Source organism: Tamandua tetradactyla, chromosome 15 (genome assembly GCF_023851605.1).
Source record: "Tamandua tetradactyla isolate mTamTet1 chromosome 15, mTamTet1.pri, whole genome shotgun sequence".
Taxonomy (NCBI): Eukaryota; Metazoa; Chordata; class Mammalia; order Pilosa; family Myrmecophagidae; genus Tamandua; species Tamandua tetradactyla.
The window spans coordinates 43,559,553-43,581,676 of NC_135341.1; the positions used below are offsets into that span (position 1 = coordinate 43,559,553).

General features: G+C 40.6%; 1 protein-coding gene across 3 annotated transcripts in view; it reads left to right on the plus strand.

The window, feature by feature from the left end:
* Positions 1 to 17,029: 17,029 nt before the first annotated feature.
* The window catches only part of ANO10 (anoctamin 10), a 252,618-nt gene continuing 247,523 nt past the window's right edge, over positions 17,030 to 22,124 (plus strand). For 2 of the 3 annotated variants that reach the window (XM_077129632.1, XM_077129631.1), the window contains exon 1: positions 17,031 to 17,236. The gene's annotated coding sequence lies outside the window, so the exon portion shown is untranslated. Of the gene's footprint in view, positions 17,237 to 22,124 lie in introns of all 3 variants that reach the window. The other variant, XR_013162815.1, reaches the window with a different exon arrangement.

Genomic DNA, 22,124 nt, shown 5'->3' on the forward strand with positions numbered 1-22,124 from the left:
CCTATCCTTGCCACCTCACTCCTACCCGACACACAGTTCTGCAGTGCCAACTCTCATATAACCAGTGTACTTAGTCTAGGGACACTCCTGTGAGTTTAACTGGTTGTGCTGATGGACAGAATAATGCTGGAGAAGCTCTCTGAATGAAAAGGGCTGACATCCAAACAGGCTCACCTTTGACAACGTACTAACATGTCAGATTCTAATTTTGGAAAAGCTAAACTGTCTATATTTTATCACAAAGTGGTTCTTCTCTATTTTAGATATGTGGCATTAGGGTCTAGAGCATATATGTTAGCCTTAGGAATGTACCATAAACACCTAACAAGGGTTGCAGGGATGAGAAGACAAGTTGGCCGTGTCATCTTATCTCTGGGCTTGCTGCACCACAGTGATTTAAAGTGTTTGCAATTTTTTTTTTGATCATCCCTTCAAAAGTTGGGGCCTAAGTCCTCTCCCTTTGAATGTGGACTGCACTTAGGAATTTGCTTCTAATAAATACAACAAAGCAGAAATGATGGTGTGTGACATTGGGACAAAGTCATTGTTTCAGTTTCCGAGGCTGCGCAAAGCAACTAGCATGAAATGGGTCAAGTTTAAACACTGGGAATTTTTTAGCTTACAGTTTGGAAGTCAGAAATGCCAAATTCAGGCATCATCAAGGTGACACCTTCTTCTCAAAGACTAGCTGCCTGCCATCCTTGGCTTCTCTGACTTATGGCAAGGCACATGGTGGCTTTTGCTTGTCTCTTCCTTCTCTTCCAGGTTTCATTGATGTTTTAGTTTGTTAAAGCTGCCAGAATGTGATATACCAGAAGTAGAATAGCTTTTAAAAAATGGAATTTATTAAGTTGCAAGTTTACATTTTTAACTCCATAAAAATGTCCAAATTAAGGCACCAACAAGAGGTTATCTTCACTCAGGAAAGGCTGATGTTGTCTTGCCTCTGTCAGCTGGGAAGGCACCTGTTTGGCACCTGTGGGATCTTTGGCTTCTGGACACCTCTGCAGCTGGGTGACCATATCAACATCTGCTAGCTTTCTCTCTTGGCTTCTTGTTTCATGAGGCTCCCCTGGGGACATTTTCCTTCTTCATGTGCAAATGTCTCTAGCTTTGTGGTGTCTGTTGGCTATAAAGCTGTTTCCAAAATGGTTCCCTCTTAAAGGACTCTAAAAGCAACCTCATCTTGAATGGGTGAAGATGTATCTCCATGGAAACCCCTAACCAAAGGTCCCACCCACAATTAGGTGGGTCATATCTCCATGGAAACAATAAAAAGGTCCCATCCAGCAATATTGAATGAGAATTAAAGAACATGCCTTTTCTGGGGTATACAGCAGTTTTAAATGGCACAATTGATTTCATCTTCTTGCCTCCATAGTATTCTTTCTCTTCCTGTATTTATCCTGTTCATAAAGAAGATTAAGATAACACCTTAATTTAGGTAGCCTTATCATAAGATCCTGCTTACAATGGGTTCACACCCACGGGGATGGATTAAATTTAAGAACATGTTTTTCTGGAGTACACATACAGCTTCAAACCATCATAGTCATTAAAAGCCATTGTAGCTTTCTGCTTGCTCTTTCTTGATAACTCACTCTGCGGGAAGCCAGCTGCCAAGAGGACACTTAAGCAGTCCTGTGGAGAGCCCAGATAGCAGGGAACTGAAGCCCCTTGCCAGCAGCCTTTTGAGCAAGCCGCCTTGGAAATAGATCGTCCAGCCTGAGTTAAGGCTTCAGAAGATGGCAACCCCAGCTGACGTCTTGATGGAACCTCATAAAAGACCCTGAGTCAGAACCACCCTACTAAGCCACTCCTGCATTCCTGTCTCTCAGAAACTATGTGAGATAATAAATGTTGTTTTAAGATGCTCCATTTTGGGGTAATTTGTTACACAGCAATAGATAGCTAACATATATATACACCCCTTGAAAGAGTTAAGAATCACCTTTCTCATCTTGGGTAGAGCCACCCTGTAGCAACATACTTCCACTAAGAGCACTGTCCCTCCATGCAGAAGACCTTATCGCTCTGCCCAGTGCACACTGGGAAATAGGTTCTCATGTGCACCAGCAGCAGCTCTCTGGATACCCATGAGTTAAGTATGTTTATCCTTTAGAAAGACAATTCAGTTTTAGTGTTTCATTTTTTGAAATATTGAAGGAGGAAAAAAGATTTGCCATCCATATTACATTAAGCAGATGTAATACCAATGTTACATGTGTTTATTGCTTTGGTTTTGGCAGTAAAAAATCCCATTAAAATGAAGAATGCTTTAGTATAGTTACTTATAATTCAAAGTTTCTCATTTATAGTATTTTTATTGACAATGTGTAAAAATATCTAATTTTGAAAAAACTTTCTTCCTAACACTTTGTAAATTGTGATTAAAGAGTATTGATATAAATTGCATGCTCTCTCTCTTTTTTTTTTTTTTTTTTTTTTTGGTATGGCCAGGCTCTGGGAATTGAAACCCAGGTCTCTGGCATGGCAGGCAAGAATTCTGCCACTGAGCTACCATTGCACTGCCCCCTCTAAACTGTATACTTTTTACAAATACCATCTGTGAGGTTAGGTTCATATGTCAACTTGGCCAGGTGATGGTGCTCAGTTATCTGGTCAGGCAAGCACTGACTTAACTGGATACTTCATGGACTTAACTCATGAGCCTGTTGGCTGCATCCATGACTGATTACATCTGCAGTTGATTAAAGGGAATGTCTTCTGCAATGAGTGACACTTAATCCAATCAAGTGAAGGTTTTTAAAAAGAATTCAAAAGAGAGAATCTCTCTCTCTGCTTCAGCCTGCCAGCCTCTCCTGGGGAGTTCGTTGAGGACCTTCATTGGAGCTGCCAGCTTGTGGCCTGCCCTACAGATTTTGGATTCTTAGTACACGGGGATATCTGTGTAAATATGAGATATTTACATATTTACAGATATCCCCTGTTGGTTTCTCTAGAGAACCCTGACTAATACACCACCTATTTCTTGCTTGTGAAAATTATACATCTCTCAAGTATTCATCTCTTCCATTCAAGTGCAAGTTAGAAGGGTATTCTTAGATGAGTAGTTTATAACCTGGTTAGTCAATGGTTATTGAAACAAATTCAGTTTGGAGATGGCACATTGTCACCAGGAATAATTTAGAGTTTGGGTTTGCAAAAGATGACCACAATTCAAAATCCCTTGAGGGATGGGAGAAAAAATATGGAACTATTAAACTTTACCATCAGGAAATTCCCTGACACTGTGTCAAACTTTAGGGATATCCAAATCAATAGGCCATGCCCTTGTTCTTGAGGTTTACTCTTGTGAAGCTTATATAGGTAGCTTTGGTAGCTATAGACATGCCTAAGAGTTACTTCTGGAAGACCTCTTTTGTTGTTCAGATGTGGTCTCACTCTCTCTAAGCCCAATTCTGTAAGTGAAATCATTGCCCCCCACCCCCTCCACATGGAAAATGACACCCAGGGGTGAAAGTCTCCCTGGCAATGTGGAAGATGACACCCAGGGATGAATCTGGCCTTGGCACTGTGGGATCAACAATTCCATCATAACTAAAAGGGAGGAAGGAAGTGTAACTAAAATGTATCAGTGGCAGAGAAAGTTCAAATAGAGTCAAGAGGCTACTCTGGAGGTTGCTCTTATGCAAGCTTCAGTTAGACATTGCTACCTATCATAACCTGCCAGCCCCCAACCAGGACCATTCTAGCCAATCCTAAAGAACACCTAGGGCAATATATATGATTCATAAGGGTTTTATGCACTAGTGTAACTTTCCAGAAACCTACAACCTCCAGATGGGTCCCTGGACCAGATAAGTCCTGAAACCTAGCTTACCCTCTCCAGAACATCAGATAGTTCCATCTCCCTACCCATATTAGGATGGACCCTTTCAACATGAAAAAGTTAGAATGGCCATAGCTCAAACACTCCTAAAGAGGGGGTAGCAAGATCAGAGGTGTTGGTGGAGTTATACAGAGGAGATAGGATTTAACAAATGAATATGATTGCTGAATCATTAAATTGATATTTCTTTTAGTCTCTGGTATCTTTGAGCAGCTTAAAGTAAAAACCTAAAATTGTGGAATTGTAACCCATGTCAAACTCTGGAATATGTTCTACAGCAAATTGTGGTGCTGTGCTTTGAAATTCATTGCTTTTTTGTATATATGTTATTTTTCACAAAAATGAAAGAAAAAAGTCGATTGTGGTGATAAAAAAATATTTAAGCCTTCTAGCCTACTATATTCTGGAGCAGCTAGAAGGAAAAATCTAAGAGGATCATATGGTAGCCCATGACAAACTCTGGGATCTGTCCTGTAACTACTTGTTGAAGAGTGCTTTGAAAACTGTTGCTTTTTTATTTCTTTGCTTTGTATATATGTTATATTATACAATAAAAAAGTTAAAAAAAAAAGATGACCACAATAAACAATTTTTAACCTAGAATTTATTTAGAAAGCTTAAAGCATCTCATTTTAATTAGCTTGTATTTGAAAAAAATAGAGAAGAAGGTAAATATAATACACATTTTCTTTATGCTTCACAAGGTCCCCAGAAATACCTGATGGAGTTCTACTTTGAGAATTTCATGATTATTCATTTATTGCTGCTGCTGATATTCTTCTACTGTATTTGAATTTATATTAAGTTCCACTAGTTCCAGCAGACAAATGATAACTTTCTGAATTATCATCTCACAATGGTTATTTTGTTGCTTTGCAATTTTTTTTCTTTAAGTTAAGAGATCAAAAGCAAAATATGAGAAATTTATATGTATCTGTTGAAAGAGTCTTTAGTTCTACAAAGTTGAGTTTCTTGGAGACATTCTCTGTCTCTGGACCAAAGTGCCTTCTAGCATGAGAAGGTTGCTATAGTGTCTATCTATCCCACTGCTCCAGTTATCTACCAGATGTGAACAAAAAAGTGTCCTGACATTTTATCTCTTTGGCCTTTTCTTTTTTTTCCTTCTTAATTTTGCCCCTAAGTTCTTCATCATTCTGTTGTTTTTAATAAGGACCTTTTTAACGGTAACAGAGGCCCAGACCACTTTCAGTTTTTGAGGCACTCAATGTATTAAAAAATGTCAAAGCAGGGTTATACAATTTTTAATTGCTAAACAAATACTTTATAAACATTTAACAGAGTCAGTTTTTCACACAAAAATACATGCCAATATAATTATACTACATATGAGATACAGGATTTTTAAAAAATATTAAATTCATGTGCATACTCATTAATATTGTGGTCTGATAATGGGAAGCAAATATAAACTTATTTGAAAGGCATCTTTAAATCCTGCCTGTGTATCTCTATAACTACTTCTGAAACTTCAGAGATGATGTTTTAGCTTAAATTTAAGGCCATTTGTGTATGTGAAATATGAGCCAAAGGAGTCCTTTGGTTCTGTAATGAACTCTTGTAGCAAAGGCAGCCAGTGCCCTACCCATATCCCCTCATGACTTACCATTTCTCTCCATCCAACCTGACTCTGAGATGCCAGCATTTGCATCTCATTCATGAGGGCTTCCTCTGATGGCAGGAGCCCTCTTTACTCACAGTGAAGGTGGTTAGAAGTGCCAGAGAATTAATTTACCTCAGCCAGCAGACCACAAACAGCCCCTTGTCCCTCAGGTAAGATAACTCTGAGGTGTATCTACAATGGCTCCCAGAGATCCCCAGTGTAGCTCAGCTCCATTCACTGCAGCAGTAACCAGGCTGATGATACAACCTTCATTGGCTGCCCCCACTTCCTGGCCCCCTTCTTCATTCCCTTATTTGTATTTCTGGGATCATCTCCCAAATAGACTGCTTGTATTTGAATTCTTCTCTCAGGGTTAACTTTTGGGGAAACCTACTAAGAAAAACTTTTTTAAAAATTTTATTGTTATTTTTTTAGAAAAACATTTTTTTATTGTGAAATATATATACAACAAAAAGAAAGAGAAGACAATGATTTTCAAAGTATACTTCAACAAGTAATTACAGACAGATTTCAGTGTTTGTCATGGTCTACCATTCCACTATTTCAGAATCTTCCTTCTTGCTGCTCCAAAACACTGGCGGCTAGAAGGAATACCAATATAGTGATTCAACAGTCATACTCATTTGTTAAATCTTATTTTCTCTATTATAACTCCTCCTTCTCCTTGATCCTTCTTCCAGTCTACTTTTATACAGTCTCAGTTCAAGCCCTAGGTATTCTTAAGAGTTAACAGGAGTGATGTTGGTTGGGGTTTAGCAAACTATGGCAATTAGCACTATCTAATTGTAGGTTGCATAAATTAGCCTCCAGAACAGACGCTTGACTCTATTAGCGCTCTCTAAGCCACTGATGCCTTATTTTATTACACTTCTTTCCCCCCTTTTGGTCAAGAAGGCATTGTCAATCCCACGCTGCCAGGGGCAGACTCTTGACAACCCTATTTTTTGACAACTTAAATTTTGTTTGTGAGCTTTGTTTGTTTGTTAAGAATTCACCATATGAAAATATTTATCACTCACTCACTGGACTTCTCAAAGAGAAAGTATCAGACCCAGCCAAATTATAAAAACAAAAAAAGCCAAAACTATGAAAAATTAGATTGCATCAAAGGTTTTTAGAACATTAGCATTTCTCTTTCATCATATGGGTTAAAGGACTATATTTACCTTTTTGTTGTGAAATATAACACATATTTAAAAAAGCAATAATTTTCAAAGCACGTTTCAACAAGTAATTAAGAACAGATTTCAAAGTTTGGTATGGGTTACCATTCCACACTTTTAGTTTTTTCCTTCTAGCTGCTCCAAAACACTGGAAGCTAATAGAAATATCATTATAGTGATTCAGCAGTCATACCTGTTTGTTATATCCCATCTTCTCTGTTATAACTTCTTTTCCTCCTTCTTTTTTTTCTTTCATGTACACAGGCTGGGAATTGAACCTGGGTCTCCCCCATGGCAATCTCCCCCATGGCAGGTAAGCATTCTACTCATTCTTCCTCTTTGATCCTACTCCCAATCTAGAGGAGCTTTGGGCTATGCCCATTCTAACCTCTTCATGTTGCAAATGGTGTCAACAATATAGGATAGGGGATGGAAACAGTTGACATTCTTGGAGAGGCTAGTCTCTCTGGGTTTCAGGACTTATCCAGCCTAGAAACCCTCTGGAGGTTATAGGCTTCAGGAAAGCTAACTTAGTGCATGAAACTTCTGCAGAGTCTCAGTTAAAGCCCCAGGTGCTCTTCAAGGTCAACAGAATGATGTTAGTTGTGGTATAGCAAACCATGGCTATTAAAATATCCAGCTGAAGCCTGCATAAGAGTGGTCTCCAGAATAGTCTCGCAACTCTGTTTAAACTTTCTTAGCTACTAACACCCAACCTTGTTACATTTCTTTCTGCCTTTTTATTCTGTAAGGCATTGTTGATCCCACAGTGCCAGAGCCAGGCTCAACCTTGGGAGTGATGTCCCACATTGTCAGGGAGACTTTCACCCCTGAATGTCATGATCCATGTAGGGGGTAGGGTAATGATTTTCCTTGCAGCGTTGGGCTTGGAGAGAGAGAGGCCACATCTGAGCAACAAAAGAGGTTTCGTGGAAAAAACTCTTAAGTCTAATTATAGGTAGTCTTAGCTTCTCCACTACAGAAATATGTTTCATAAGGGCAAGCCTCAAAATCAAGGGCTTGGCCTATTTACTTGGGGGTTCCTAATGTTTGAGAGAGTACCAGGGGTTGCCCAGATGGGAAAATTTAACATTTTCATATTTTTTTTAGTCCCTCAAGGGACTCTACCAATACTTTAAAATTATCAGCCCACCATAGTCTGGGATGTCTCTGGGTATTATATCAAGCTATACAGAATTACAAGGCCTCATTCTTGTTCTTGGTTCCATATGTTTGGATTGTTTAACTGAGCTATCCAGACAGGTTGATTTAGATTGTATATTACAGAAAATTTAGGTTCTAGACACAATAAACCTCTGTGCCTTTGTTCTCATACAGTAGGTAAAGTTCTAGAGTACATACACTATCTTTTGTCCTATATTCTCATTTACCTTATTCCCAATCCGATCAGCTTGGGTTTTATCTCTGTTTGAAGGCTGATCTCTTTTTTGGTTACTTTAACTGTTATTGTATGTAGCAATACTGACTTTCAGAGTTGCAGAACTCCAGCTCTGAATATTAGGTGCCACTTAGGTACTCAAAGTTCCAGGGAAATACCAGCTTATACACATATAGCTCAGTGTCTCAGAATGTAGAAGTACACTTACAACTTTGGACAATTATGGCTGCTCTAACAGTTTACAATCTAGGCTCCAATTTTCTTATAATTATTTTCTGAAAGAGACCATAGTACATTTGTTCTTTTGTTTCTGGCTTATTTTGCACAACACATTGTCTCCAAGATTCATTCAGTTTGTTGCCTGAGTTGCCCAATGACCCAGCAACACCAATACTCAATACTTTTCACTAGAAGAGGTGAAAGCAGTGACACAAACAGACATTTGCACACCGATGTTCATAGCGGCACTTTTCACAATTGCCAAAAGATGGAAACAATCCAAGTGCCCGTCAATAGATGAGTGGATAACAAAATGTGATATATACATATGATGGAATATTATGCAGCAGTAAGATGAAATGAGGTTCCAAAGCATTTGACATCAGGAATGAATCTTGAGGATATAAAGCAAAGTGAAAAAAGCCAGACACAAAAGGATAAATATTGTATGATTTCACTATTTTGACTTTGGTAAAGGTAATTTCAGAGGTTTACACTATAGAATATAGGAGACCTAGAGGTACACAGAGACTAGAGATGGGGGAAAGGTTACCCAATGAAGTTGAACTTAAATATGAGGGAACAGATAGAAGTGATGGTAGCTAATTATTGGGGTTATAAGAACATTGCCATATTGAAGGTGAATATGATTGAAAGGGGATTTCTAATGCCACGTATAACACTGATTAACTACAATTATAAATAAGTTCTTGCATGAACTCCTTCAAAGATTTGATCTTGTACAAAGAGTCAATAATATAGGGAGAAAATTAGTATTACATGCTATGGCCTGTAGCAGGAAGACAGGAAGACAGCAACAGTACCCCAGCAATACCAGGGCTAAATAATTGCAGGGGCTCGGGGGGAAGAAAAATATTTGCTATTGGTGAGGCTATGTTTATTGGCTCTTTGAATCTTTGGCCAATAAAAATAAGCCAGAAATAAAAGAACAAATATACTACGGTCTCTTTCAGAAAATAATTATTCTAAATTCTAAAATTCTAAAATGGAGAGTGCTGCTGATTGTACAACCAAGTGAGGGCACCGTAAGACATGGTTTGCTTATTTTGGACGTTATCCTTGATGTCCAGTGGAGGGGGCTGAAGGGTACAATGAGAAGCCAAAAAGCATACTGTGATATATATATGTGGAAATACTATATGGCTACAAAAAGGAATGACATTGTGAGACATGCAATGGACTGAATTGTCCTTGGGGACAATGTGTTGTGCAAAATAAGCCAGAAACAAAAGAACAAATATGCTATTACTTTATATAACTCACAATTCATTTTCATCTGTGTACTTGTGTTTACTCGACAATGCTTAAAGTGACATCTGTAGGGTATATTAATAGAAGTCGGATGGAGGGATTTGTATTTATGTAATATTAGCCAAAGGCAGAGTCCAGGACACATAGAAGTGCACTTGTACTATGTTCAGGGATTTCCAGAATTCAGAGCACCAACATTTGATGTGAATGGTGAGCAATAATTACATACTGGGTTGAGTTAGGCTCAGAATGCTGTGCTCTCTAAGGGAAAGCAGTAGATGCTGGCAACAAGGTGTCCAAAATCATGTGTAGTTTTTACTATTGGGTTCAATACTCTTGTTATCCTGTATATAAACAGGTGAACATATATGTTTATAATCAGGAAACTCAAAATAAGTTGCTGTTTTCTGGGGAGAGAAACTGGGTGCTTAGGGATGAGAGAGAGACCTATTTTTCATGGCCTACTTTTTTTTTTAAATAGTTTTCACTTTTATACCAAGTACCTGTTACCTATTACATTTTTTAAAATTAAAGGACATGTAGAAAGAAAATGTAGTTCTCTTACAAAATATGTATAACTCTGAAGTCTGCTACCTGTATAGACTACAGAATATATTTCTGTTAGGAAAACTCATGAGCTGTACTGGTAGAAAGGTCACTCCTAATTCTACATGGGTCTCTTGTATGTTTGCACACTTAAGACATTGACAGCCGTTGTTCCAAACTGTCTTTTCAAAAATCTTTGTATAGAGAACATCTGTGAAGATAGAGCCAGTTCTTCCAATGGAGAAAAGTAGATTTATTTGCTATCCAGAATAATAAAGATAAAACAGATTTCATCACTATGTTTATGTTAATTATTCCTTTCCATAGTACAATCTGGAAACTTTTTTAATAACTGGAACTCCTGCTTCAAACTTTTGCTAATATTAAAATCTTTATTTGTAGAAATACAATTCTCTCCATCTGACTTCTATTAATATACCCTACAGATGTCATTTTAAGCATTGTCTAGTAAACACAAGTTCATAGATGAAAATGAATTGTGAGTTATATAAAGTAATAGCATATTTGTTTTTTTGTTTCTGGCTTATTTTGTACAACACATTGTACCCAAGGACAAATGGCCAACTCTGATTTGAGAAGAATGGAGAATATAAGTGTGCTGGTTTGAAACTATTATGTATCCCAGAAAAGCCATGTGTTAATCCTGATCCAATCTTGTGGGGTCAGACCTATTGTTTAAGGTGGAAATTTTTGATTAGATTGTTTTTATGGAGATTGACCCACTCAATTGTGGGTGTGAACTTTTGATAGATTTTCCAGGGAGATGTGACACACCAATTGTGGGTGTGGCTTTTTGATTGAATGGAGATGTTTCTCCACCCATTCAAGGTGGGTCTTGATTAGTTTATTAGAATCCTTTAAATGGGAAAACGTTTTGGAGAAACTTCAGATGCAGACGCAGACACAGACGTTTGGGAATGCAGAAGCCCCAGGAGACACAGTTGCTTCAGAGCCCAGCAGGTGTTGCCATGTGCCTCCCATGAGATGCTAAGAAAGCCAGAACCCAGAGTTGGGTCCTGGAGGAGCAAAGTGAAGGTCCACAGACACTTGAAAGGAATTCACTGGCATCAGAAGCTGGAAGCAATGGAACCGAGGACAAGGACCAGCAGACGCCAGCCAGCTACATGCCTTCCCATGTGGCACATATGGGCCTTTCTTGAGTCAAGGTACCTTCTCTGAACACTTTAGTTTAGACGTTTTATGGCCCTAGAACTGTAAGCTTTTAACTTCATAAATTCCCTTTTTTTTTTTTTAAAGTTACTTTTTTTTTTATTAATTAAAAAAAGAATTAACAAAACAATTAGAAATCATTCCAATCTACATGTACAATCAGTAATTCTTAATAACATCACATAGTTGCATATTCATCATTTCTTAGTACATTTGCATCGATTTAGAAAAAGAAATAAAAAGACAACAGAATAAGAATAAATTCCCTTTTTAAAAGCTGTTCCATTTCTGGTATATTGTATTCTGGCAGCAATTAGCAAACTAATAATAAGCATTTTTCTTTTCTTGCAGAAATCACCCAGAAGGAATATGGTTGCTGAGAAACAAGCAGAAAAAGGAGAGATATGAAACTCAAAAACATAAATGGATGAGAGTGGTACCCAGGGCAGTGATGACCAGTAGGGGTGCTGGCAGAAGCTGAGAGATTACACTCATGGTTACAGATCTCAGCTAGGGTGGTTGGATGCTTCAAGGAAAAGGGCATGCAGTGGGTGTGGGGTGGGCATGCACAATGTCTAGTCTCAACTAGAAAGGTTTGGAGGTAGGAGCAAAGGGACAGGGCTGAAAGAGAATGAGGATTCAGGCAGACAAGTAATGGATTTGTACAAAGCAGTGCGCCAGTGAGCAGCCCTCCAGCTGCCTAACTTTTGGCTGGGGAGAGGTAAAGGTTAAAACAATTCAGCCACTCAGTTCTGAGTCATAAGACCAGTTCCTTCTAGTCAGGAACCTAGACCCTGTCAACACATACTTTCTGCAAGAGGCTTACATGAGAGAAGCTGAGACAATAGGAGACAGAACATGAGCTGCTTGCACTAAGAACATAAGTGGATCTGATCTGGCTAGATTTGAAGACAGTCACGACTGTGGCCCTAGTGGAAAATTGGATGAAATATATGTGCTGGTTTGAAATGATGTATGTCCCCTAGAAAAGCCATGTTTTAATTAAAATCCCATTTTTTAAAATGGCAGAATAATCCTTATTCAATACTGTATGTTTGAATCTGTAATCAGATCATCTTCCTGGAGATGTCTCCCAATCAAGAGTGGTTGTTAAGCTGGATTATGGGAGGTGTGCCTCCACCCATTTGGGTGGGTATTGATAAGTTTCTGGAGTCCTATAGAAGAGGAAACATTTTGGAGAATGAAGGGGATTCGCAGAGAGCAGAGAATGCTGCAGCACCACGAAGCAGAGTCCATAAGCCAGCGACATTTAGAGATGAAGAAAGAAAATGCCTCCCGGGGAGCTTCATGAAACTGGAAGCCAAGAGAGAAAGCTAGCAGATGTCACTGTGTTTGCCATGTGCCCTTCCAGCTGAGAGGGAAGCCCTGACTGTGTTCGCCATGTGCGTTCTCAGCTGAGAGAGAAACCCAGAACTTCATCAGCCTTCTTGAACCAAAGTATCTTTCCCTGGATGCCTTTGATTGGACATTTCTATAAACTTGTTGTAATTGGGACATTTTCTTGGCCTTAGAACTGTAAACTAGCAATGTATTAAATTCCCTTTTTTAAAAGCCATTCTGTTTCTGGTATGTTGCATCCTGGTAGCTAGCAAACTAGAACAATATATAAATAGAAAATTGAATAAAAATGTCTCTAACACGATTAGATATTCTCAACTTCACTTGTTATAAGAGAAATGCAAATTAAAATTTTTTTCATCTATCATTGATAGATGAAAGTTCACTCCATGTTTGGAATAAGTCTGTTGTAGCCATCTCTCCCACTGGTTACAGATAAAAATGCTGGACAAGAAATGAAAAACAACTAAGTGAGGATTCTAAAATGTATATAATATCAGGTGAATTGGAGAAAGAAGTAAAAACTTGTAGAAAAACCAATATAGGAATGGCAAGATTCCTATTTTTTTCCTTTCACCTTCACCTCCTGTTTTTTTTTTTTTGGCTTTTAAAAAGAGAATTTATTGTTACAAATTTATAGTTCTAAGGCCATAAAAATGTTCAAACTAAGGCATCCAGAGAAAGATACCTAGATTCAAGAAAGGCCAATCTGGGAAGGCATGTGGCTGGAATCTACTGGTCCTTTTGGCATTTTCTTTCTGCATCTACTAATGTCTCTGTCTATATTGGCTCTGAGCTTTTTCCAAAATGGTTTCCTCTTAAAGGACTCCAGTTAGTGGTTTAAAACCCACCTTGAATGAGTACCTCCTGGTTTTGTCTAGATTGGGAGCTGCATCCCATGCATAAACAGTGAAAAGTCTGAGAGAAGTCCTACTTTATGGTTAAAGGAAAAAAGGCTGCTTACTGCAAGCTGGTGAAAGTGGGGGAAACCCCAGATGGCTTTCTTTTTCCCTTCCCAGAACCTGTTCTGAGGCCATCCTTTAGTCATGGAAATGCATGGCTGTGGCATGGTGACACAGACACTTAAGACCCCTACAAAACAAACTATCCCTGTGGACAGATGTTCTAGTTTGCTAGCTGCTGGAATGCAACACAACAGAGATGGATTAGATTTCAATAAAACAGGATTTATTTCATTAGTTCTTCAGAGGAAAGGCAGCTAGCTTTCAACTGAGGTTCTTTCTTACGCAGGAAGGCACAGGGCGATCTCTGCTGGCCTTCTCTCCAGGCCTCTGGGTTCCAACAACTTTCCCTGGGTGATTCCTTTCTGCATCTCTAAAGGCCTGGGCTAGCTGCAAGTGCTGAGATGAGGTATGCTGAGCTGCTTTGGCTGTGCTACATTAAGCTCTCTCGTTTAAGGACCAGCCAATTAAATCAAACATCATTCATTGTAGCAGGCACACCTCCTAGCCCACTGTAGATGTAATCAGCAACAGATGAGGTTCACATGCCATTGGCTCATGTCCACAGCAATAGATCTAGACTCCTTCACCTGGCCAAGTTGATACCTGAACCTAACTATCACAACCGAGGAACTGGGAAAAGGGACCTTTGTTGTGCAAAGAATATGAGGAGACTCCCTATTACTTTTCTTTTTTCCTCTTTCTTTTCTCTCAACGTTTTGGCTTGAGGGTGATTCCAGTTGCCTGACAGCATAGGAAGCTACAATTCTGAGAAAACTCCATCTTTCTGGCCAGCAGAGCTGGAAAAAGGGGCTCCTGGGAGTCAGAGAGGGCAGAGGAAATATCCAAAAGATGAGAGAAGCTACATAAGGGAAGCCCTCATTTGGTAGTGGTTTGTTATGAAGCAGTAGATACCGGGTATAGGAATCCACATCATTAACTCAGGCTGTGATTTGTGCCATTCAACAATTAATTTTGTCATACTTAACAAAAAGTGTCAATTTGTTAATTGTGATGATTAAATAAGATTGTCCGTGTGAAAGAAATTTTTTATATTCCCAACCAAATTTTATTTTTCCCAATTCTTCCAGCTATATAAATATCAGAAGATGAAGTTATATGAAGAGATAGCCATGAGGAAGAGAAGACCTAAAGAATTCAATTAAAAAGTAAAACTCTAATGAGTAGTTAATACTTAAACCTATTGAAGCTCACAAGCAATTTGTCCAGATTTTCCAAAGAAAGGAAGCCTTTGGACACACTCTTGGAAGATCTGCTAAAAGGCAGTCCAACCAGAAATGGTCAATACGGTAATGAGCTATGACCCTTGTGGGGGTGCTGTAGCCTAGTTTAGTGAGTCACTGAGCCCTTTGACTGTGGGCCTTCCAGGGCAGCCTGGCAGCTAGCTCCTTCCAGACTGGCCATGTGGCTTTGTCCTGAGGCTCTGAGGCCAGCTCGGATGACCAGAGGGTCGTTTGTTTAGGAAGGTGCTAGGAAAGTATGACGTGTATATTCCAGATTTAGGGGCAGATATGAACACAGAGACTGGTGCCTGCTTCCTTCCTGGAGAATTTGGAAGCTGGTAGAATCCCAAACAACAAGGGGAAAGTGCAGCAGAAGGGTGCAGGCCCGACCACTGGTTTGATGTGAAAGGGATGTGTAGATTTTATGCGCAAGGGCACATTGTAGAAGGTATTGAAGCATGAGCTGTTTTGATGGGATACAATCCTAGGGGTAACTGTAAGGCAGTAAAATGCCAAAGGGCGGATGGTAAGAGTGGGGGTGGGTGGGAGGGAATTGCAAGGAATTTCAGTGCCCGTGAAGGAGTTGAGATCCAGAAAAGCTCCAAATGTGCCCCCATGAAAATGCCAAAATGTGGAAACCTGTCATGGCAGAGGATCAGCAGTCTATAAAGGACAAATGGCCCCTACCAATTAATTAGCCTTCTACTTCTTTCCCCTAGTTCCCCTTCCCCTGCTTTGAACCTAGTAGACTCAAAAAGAGTGGAGGAGTAGAAGAGCAGACCAGCCTTTTCCCCCATTGCAGGTCTCTGAAGTATCAGTCTGGTCTGACCTGGTTGGAGGGAGGAGAAATCATTGACTCATTTATTCTTTCATTCTGTAAGGACTGACTGCTTTGTCTACTATGAACCTAAAATCCTAACATTGTTCTAGGCACTGGGAACATATCAATGGACAAAATCAACAAAGTTCCCTAACCTTGTGAAGCTCAGTTTCTAGGGAAAGAGACTGACAATAAACATAACAATAAAAAACGTTGGAATATGATCAGCACTGTGATAAAAAAGGAAATAGTAGAGCAGGGAAAGGGAAATGGGGATGAAGAGGGGTGGGGTAAGGAAAACAGATTATAGACAAGATGGCAAGATACGGCAGCACTGAGAAGATGAGATTCCAGTAAAGACTTGAGGAAAGTGAAGAACTAAATGAAGCAGAACTCTGGGAAAAAGTTTTCCAGGCAGAGGGAACTGCAAAGATGAGGTGGGAGGAGGAAGAGTTCTGGAGAGTTCTAGGAAGAACAAGGAGTCCAGTGTGGCTGAAGAGGAAGCAAAGAGGAGAGTAGATTTTCGGAGACATAAGGAAAAATGGGACTGGATTGTCCTGGCCTGCAGGAGCCTGTCCAGCTGAAAACCCAAAGAAAACACCAGGTGTAGACTGAGACATGAATTTTATTGGGGGACTTAACATACAGGATAAGAAATCAAGCAGCTCCAGAGGCAGCCAGCCATCCAGAGATTGAAAGCAGCGCCCCACAGTGATTAGAGAGGAAGGCAGGGTTTTATCGTGGGCACAGAGCCAGGAGAGTGCATGCACACGTTGCTAACAAAGTTAACTATTTGTTAATGTTTGTCTCTCTGGGCACAACTTCCCAGGAAGTTAACCTTAGGAAAGGATAAATGAAGGCACAGAGCTCAGAGAGTACGTACAAGAATGTGCACAATTGCTGACAAGGTTGGAAGAGTTGGGGGATATTGGAAAACACAAAAACATTGTCATGGAGTGCCTGTAGATCACTGAAAGTACTTTGTAGTTAGATACATTGGATCTGGGCATTTTATTACCTGAAAGTGAGTCACAGTAAAATGAGACTTGTTTTTGTAACTGGAAAGTGGTCCCAAATTGGATTCTGGTTCTTAAAGGCTGAAAGAGGAGGAAAAGCGAAGGGCCATATTCCTTCCCCAACCCCTCCCCTTCTCGAGATGACAGCCCAGCTAGAAAACACCTTCGTTTGGAATGACAGCCTACTTTAAGGCCCGCCTTTCCCTTTCCGGACCCTCCCCTGCCCTGCGCTATTTTCTTGCTAGGTCCCGCCCCCACCCGGAGTGACAGCCGGAGAGGCACCGCCTCCCCGCCACGAGGCCCCGCCCTACTCCACGTTACAGTCCCGCTAGGCCCGGCTTCTAACGCGGTCCCTCCCCCGCCTGCGCCTTAGCGAGTCTAGGCCTCGCCGCCGGGTCCACGCCCAGCGCCCCGCGGTGTCCGCCCCGTAGGCCGGACCAGCCGCCCCTCGCCCCCCGCCCCCCCAACGCTTCCAGAGCCGGTTCGTTGGGCCTCCCAGTTTTATTAGCTCTTGGGCCGCCCCCTCGGACGTGGAGCGCTTTGGCGACCGGTGAGTGGGGGAACGGGTCTCGGACCCCTAGTTCTCCGCCCTCCCTGCTCCCGGCTCGGTGCGGGCAGCTGGGCCCCTGCCGGCGGGCGGCGACGGGACTACTCCCGGGACCGCTCCCGATCGCCGCCCTTCCCGAGGCCCCTCCCACTACGGGTAGTCCCGGGAATGGGGAAGTGCGACCGGGCGGGACGCTGAGGTTGGGGAAAAGGGGGCGACCAGAGGGGAGGGTGTAGGGGATTGGTGTTCGCCGGTGGGGTGGCAGCCGGGGTGTGGGAGGCGTATGGATCTCGGGGCTAGCCAGAGGATTGAGGATTGAAGGATGCTGAGGCTGAAATCTGGGCTGATGGAGTCGGGAATGAGATTGTGGGGGACCTCAGCCAAGCAGAATGAAGGACGATTGTTTTGGAAGGAATAACTCACAGGTTCCCATGGTCCAGGCTGAAAGCAGAAAGGGTTCGGGTATCTCAGAACAGGTTTGGCCGGAGCGAGCTTGCAGGTTAATGCGTTTTTCCCGCATCAGGTTGATTGGGTTTCCAGGCTTTTGGCCGGTACATATTGAACAATTTAAATAATGGATGCAAGTCAAGTGGCAGTACCTGGATACCTGAGAAATGCGGATGCAATGGGGTTCTCCTCCCCCAGGCTGCTGCTAATTTTCCTTGTGCCTTCAGTCCTTCACTGTTGGTGTGCGCTGCGTTCTGTAAATCCCTCCAATGACTGGGACAGTGTACGGAGGTCCCCAACTTCAAAGTAGATTTGAGGTTTTATTGAGAATCAAAACATTTTCCCTTAAATCCTGGGGAATTAATTTTTTTTTCAAATCTAACCCCCTGGGGTTAAAGATTTTAAAATATTGTTTGGCCATTTTCAGTTTAAAGCCACACTAATTTAAAGGTTTAGTTGCCCATTCTGTGAGTGTCATAAACAGTTTTAAATCAGATGTGGGAAGTAGCTCATCTATTCTTATCAGCTGTTGCAGAAAAGACTTGTAAATTGCATATGATGAATGAAATTTCAAAATTTAAAATGATTCTGGAAAGGGATCAAAAAGGCCTGGCGGACGGGCCACGGTGGCTCAGCAGGTAAGAGTGCTTGCCTGCCATGTCCGAGGACCCGGGTTCGATTCCCGTTGCCTGCCCATGTTAAAAAAAAAAAAAAGGCCTGGCAAATTGAATTGAGGATTTTGTGCATGTGTGTGTGCTTAAAAAACAAAAACAAGGCAGTGAAACTTTTTTTTCAATGTAGAAAACTTAAGTATAAGGATGACAATTAAAATAATTTTAATTTCAGTGCCCATATTCACATTTTGGTGCATTTTTTTGTGATTACTTTGTATTGTTTTCATTTGTACATGTGTGTATTACATAATCATATTTTAATATTCTGTGCTTTTCCTCCCCCACTTAACATTTTTACACCTAGCATTTTTCTGTGTCATTAAAAATTCTTAAACATTTTTAAACATAGTTTTATAAATGTCCATTATACAGATTCATCCTTTTACTAAATATTAAAGTTTTAGTTATGTGCCAGGTACTGTGCTTGGATGTGAAGATTCAGTGTTGCTCAAAGCAGATGTAGTTGTCATGGGCTTCAATACCTTATTAGCCTAATCCCCAGCCACTGAAAATTAAATAACCTTTTTTTTTTAAAAAAAAGTTATTAAAATTTAGAAGAGTGATGCAAATATGTGGGTTGTGTTATGGCTGATTAGGGGAGGACAGACAAAGGGAAAAAGAGGAAACTATTGAGAGCACTGGAATGGGTAGGTTTGAGTTCTGGGGGTAGAATGAAAGGAACCATGGAAGAAAAGAAGCCAGTGTTCAGTCATTCTAGTGTGTTCGCGAAACTTAAACCTTTTATCTCGTGAAGGCTCTAGTTACCAGTGACAAAACCCAGCTCATACCAGCTTAAGCAAAAAAAAAAATAAATAAATAAATAAGGGCCTATATTAACTGGGAGGTTTAGGGCTTAATGCTTGCTGCAGCCATGGTTGAATCCAGGGATTCTAAAAATATTTATATAAGAATTCTTCTTGCTTTTCTGAGCTCTTCTTCCTTGTTGTCCTCCTTTCCAGCGTGCTTTTATTTCCCTATGTGGTGGTCAAAATGGCACTTGGCACCTCCAAGTTTGGGTTGTCTTTGCAGCTGTCATCCTCAGAGAAACAAACCTGTCTTTCTCCCCAATACCAGTACAAATTCTAGCCCTGCTGACATTACATACCCATTCCAGTGACCAAGGGCACTAGTTATTTTGGTTGGTCCCCCTTTGTGGCAAAGGAAGTGGAGTATGTTTGTGCTGGGGGTTGGACTGTAGTTTTGGAAAAGATAAGATGCCACGTAGACAGGAGAAAGTGTTGAAAGTTCTCTTGGGATAGAAGGCCACTACTGATACTGAAGAAATTCCAACACAATTCTAGACATTGATCTGAAAGCCAAGTCCACATCATATTATTAGTGAATGTAAGGGAGATTTGCAGAATGGAGTTTTAAATTTATGAAATAAATTCCTTCTCAAAGCATCTTTTTTTTCTTTTTTAAAGAAAGAATGTGTTAGTTCTGACAGATTAGAACATATATTAGATATATGGACTATTGGTCTGACCCAGTATGATCCTTTCTAGGTATGTTCTGTTCTATTAATCCACATTTTCTGGCAGAGCTATTCACCTAGCTAGAACTAATGTGACGCTTAAGGACCTGAGAAGGAAAGCTCTGTTTTTTGAGTCTTTTTTGGAGCATTAACCAGTCTTGAAGCTAAGCAGGAGTTGTTGACTAGCAAGGAAAATCAGAAGGCTCTTTTAATTTTCCTGTTTTTGAAAGGTAGTATTTTCTGTTTATTTTACTATTTTAGTTTCTAGTCAGGCTTGAACATTTTTGACCGTTTTTGAAGTTATTTCTGCGCTGTAATAGCTGCAGCCTGAAGCCTCGTTTCTCTTAGTGTGTTTTACCAAGTTCTTAGAAAGTCCTCTGAGAAAGTTTGGTATTGCTCCTGGGAACACCCCACATATACCTCCCCTTAATTAGGAATTTGTTTTTCCAGCAGCTGACACCAAACTGTTTAAAATCAGCTTTCTTGACCTATCTATACTATCTAGTGGAGTATCTTATAGCTTTCTGTCCTGGTCTTATTGTTAACAATTAGTTCAGCTTTTTTTTTTTTTTTTAAAGGAAAGACAGAGAGAAGGAAGGAAGGATAGAAGGAAGGAAGGAAGGAAGGAAGGAAGAAAGGGAAACATTTTCTTGTTTTTTATTGTATTCTGTTTCTCCGTATTTGTTACATGGGCTGGGGCCGGGAATCGAACCGAGGTCCTCCGGCATAGCAGGCAAGCACTTTGCCCGCTGAGCCACCGCGGCCCGCCTAGTTCAGCTTTTAATCATCTCTTCTTTGCCTGGTACCTAAACAGGATGACCCATTGTAAATCTGTGAAGTAAAGCAAACCTGTTTTAAAGCATATATTGTCCCTAAACTTGTATCCCAAACCCCATATCTTAGAAGAACAGGTTTTCCTTCTTTTCCTGTATGAGTATATGACAGTTTGATTACATTATGTAACCAATAAGATACCAGTTTATTATCTGTAGATATCATTTCTAAGCCATCAAGGACTTACAGAATAGAAGGAATGATCTGAGTAACCCATGCTTGGCCTTTTTTTTAGGATATGAACTGGCAGTGGACAGCTCTCAAAAGCATAGGGCTAAATGCCTATTCCTGTCTCAGGATATTTTGGAGTAAAGGTTTTGATTGTTTAGTGTGCCCAAATTATATCGGTTGTAAAACTGAAAGTCCATGGCCTGGAATTCCCTCAATCCTAGGCAGCCTCTCAGCTTGTATAGCAGTTTTACTAAGAAATCATCTTTGTAGAATCACAGTTTATTTTAGATCTTGGTGGAATCAGGTCATGAGATTCCTTAAGGAATACTCATGTTTAGCCTCATTGCTCAGTTCATGGCAGGACTCAGTTGGGTGATTTTGTGCAGAGGAATCTTTCCATCAGTGCAGCATCTAAATCAGTCCTGCATGTGGGCTGCTGTGGCTGAGCTGTTCTAGTTTGCTAGCTGCTGGAATGCAATATACCAGAAACGGAATGGCTTTTAAAAAGGGGAATTTAATAAGTTGCTAGTTTACAGTTCTAAGGCTGAGAAAATGTCCCAATTAAAACAAGTCTATAGAAATGTCCAATCTAAGGCATCCAGGGATGGATACCTTGGTTCAGAAGACTGATGAAGTTCAGGGTTTCTCTCTCAAATGGAAGGACACATGGCAAACACAGTCAGAGTTTCTCTCTCATCTGGAAAGGCACATGGTGAACACGGTGTCATCTGCTAGCTTTCTCTCCTGGCTCCCTGTTTCTCCCTGAAGCTCCCCAGGAGACATTTTCCTTCTTCATCTCCAAAGGTTGTTGGTTGGTGGACTCTGCTTCTCGTGGCTATGTCATTCTTCTCTGCTCTCTCAGAATCTCCTTGATTCTCCAAAATGTTTCTTCTTGTATAGGATTCCAGTAAACTAATCAAGACCCACCTGAATGGGTGGAGACACATCTTTACCTAATCACTTTAACAATCACTCTTGATTAAGCTACATCTCCAGGGAGATGATCCAGTCGTAGTTTAAACATACAGTACTGAATAGGGACCAGAAAAAATGGCTGCCTTTACAAAATGGGATCAGGATCAAAACATAGCTTTTCTAGGCTACATCCTTTCAAACTGGTGCACTTGTCCTTAGTATCCTGTGTCTCATCTCCTACCACTTCCTGTGGAGGCTTGAGGCCACAAGTTCCCACACCCATTCCCTCAGGGAATAAGCCTCACCAGGTTCCCTATATTATTTCTTCACCAAAACTGTCCCAGTGATGGTTTGAGTGTATGTGCCATATTGGTTT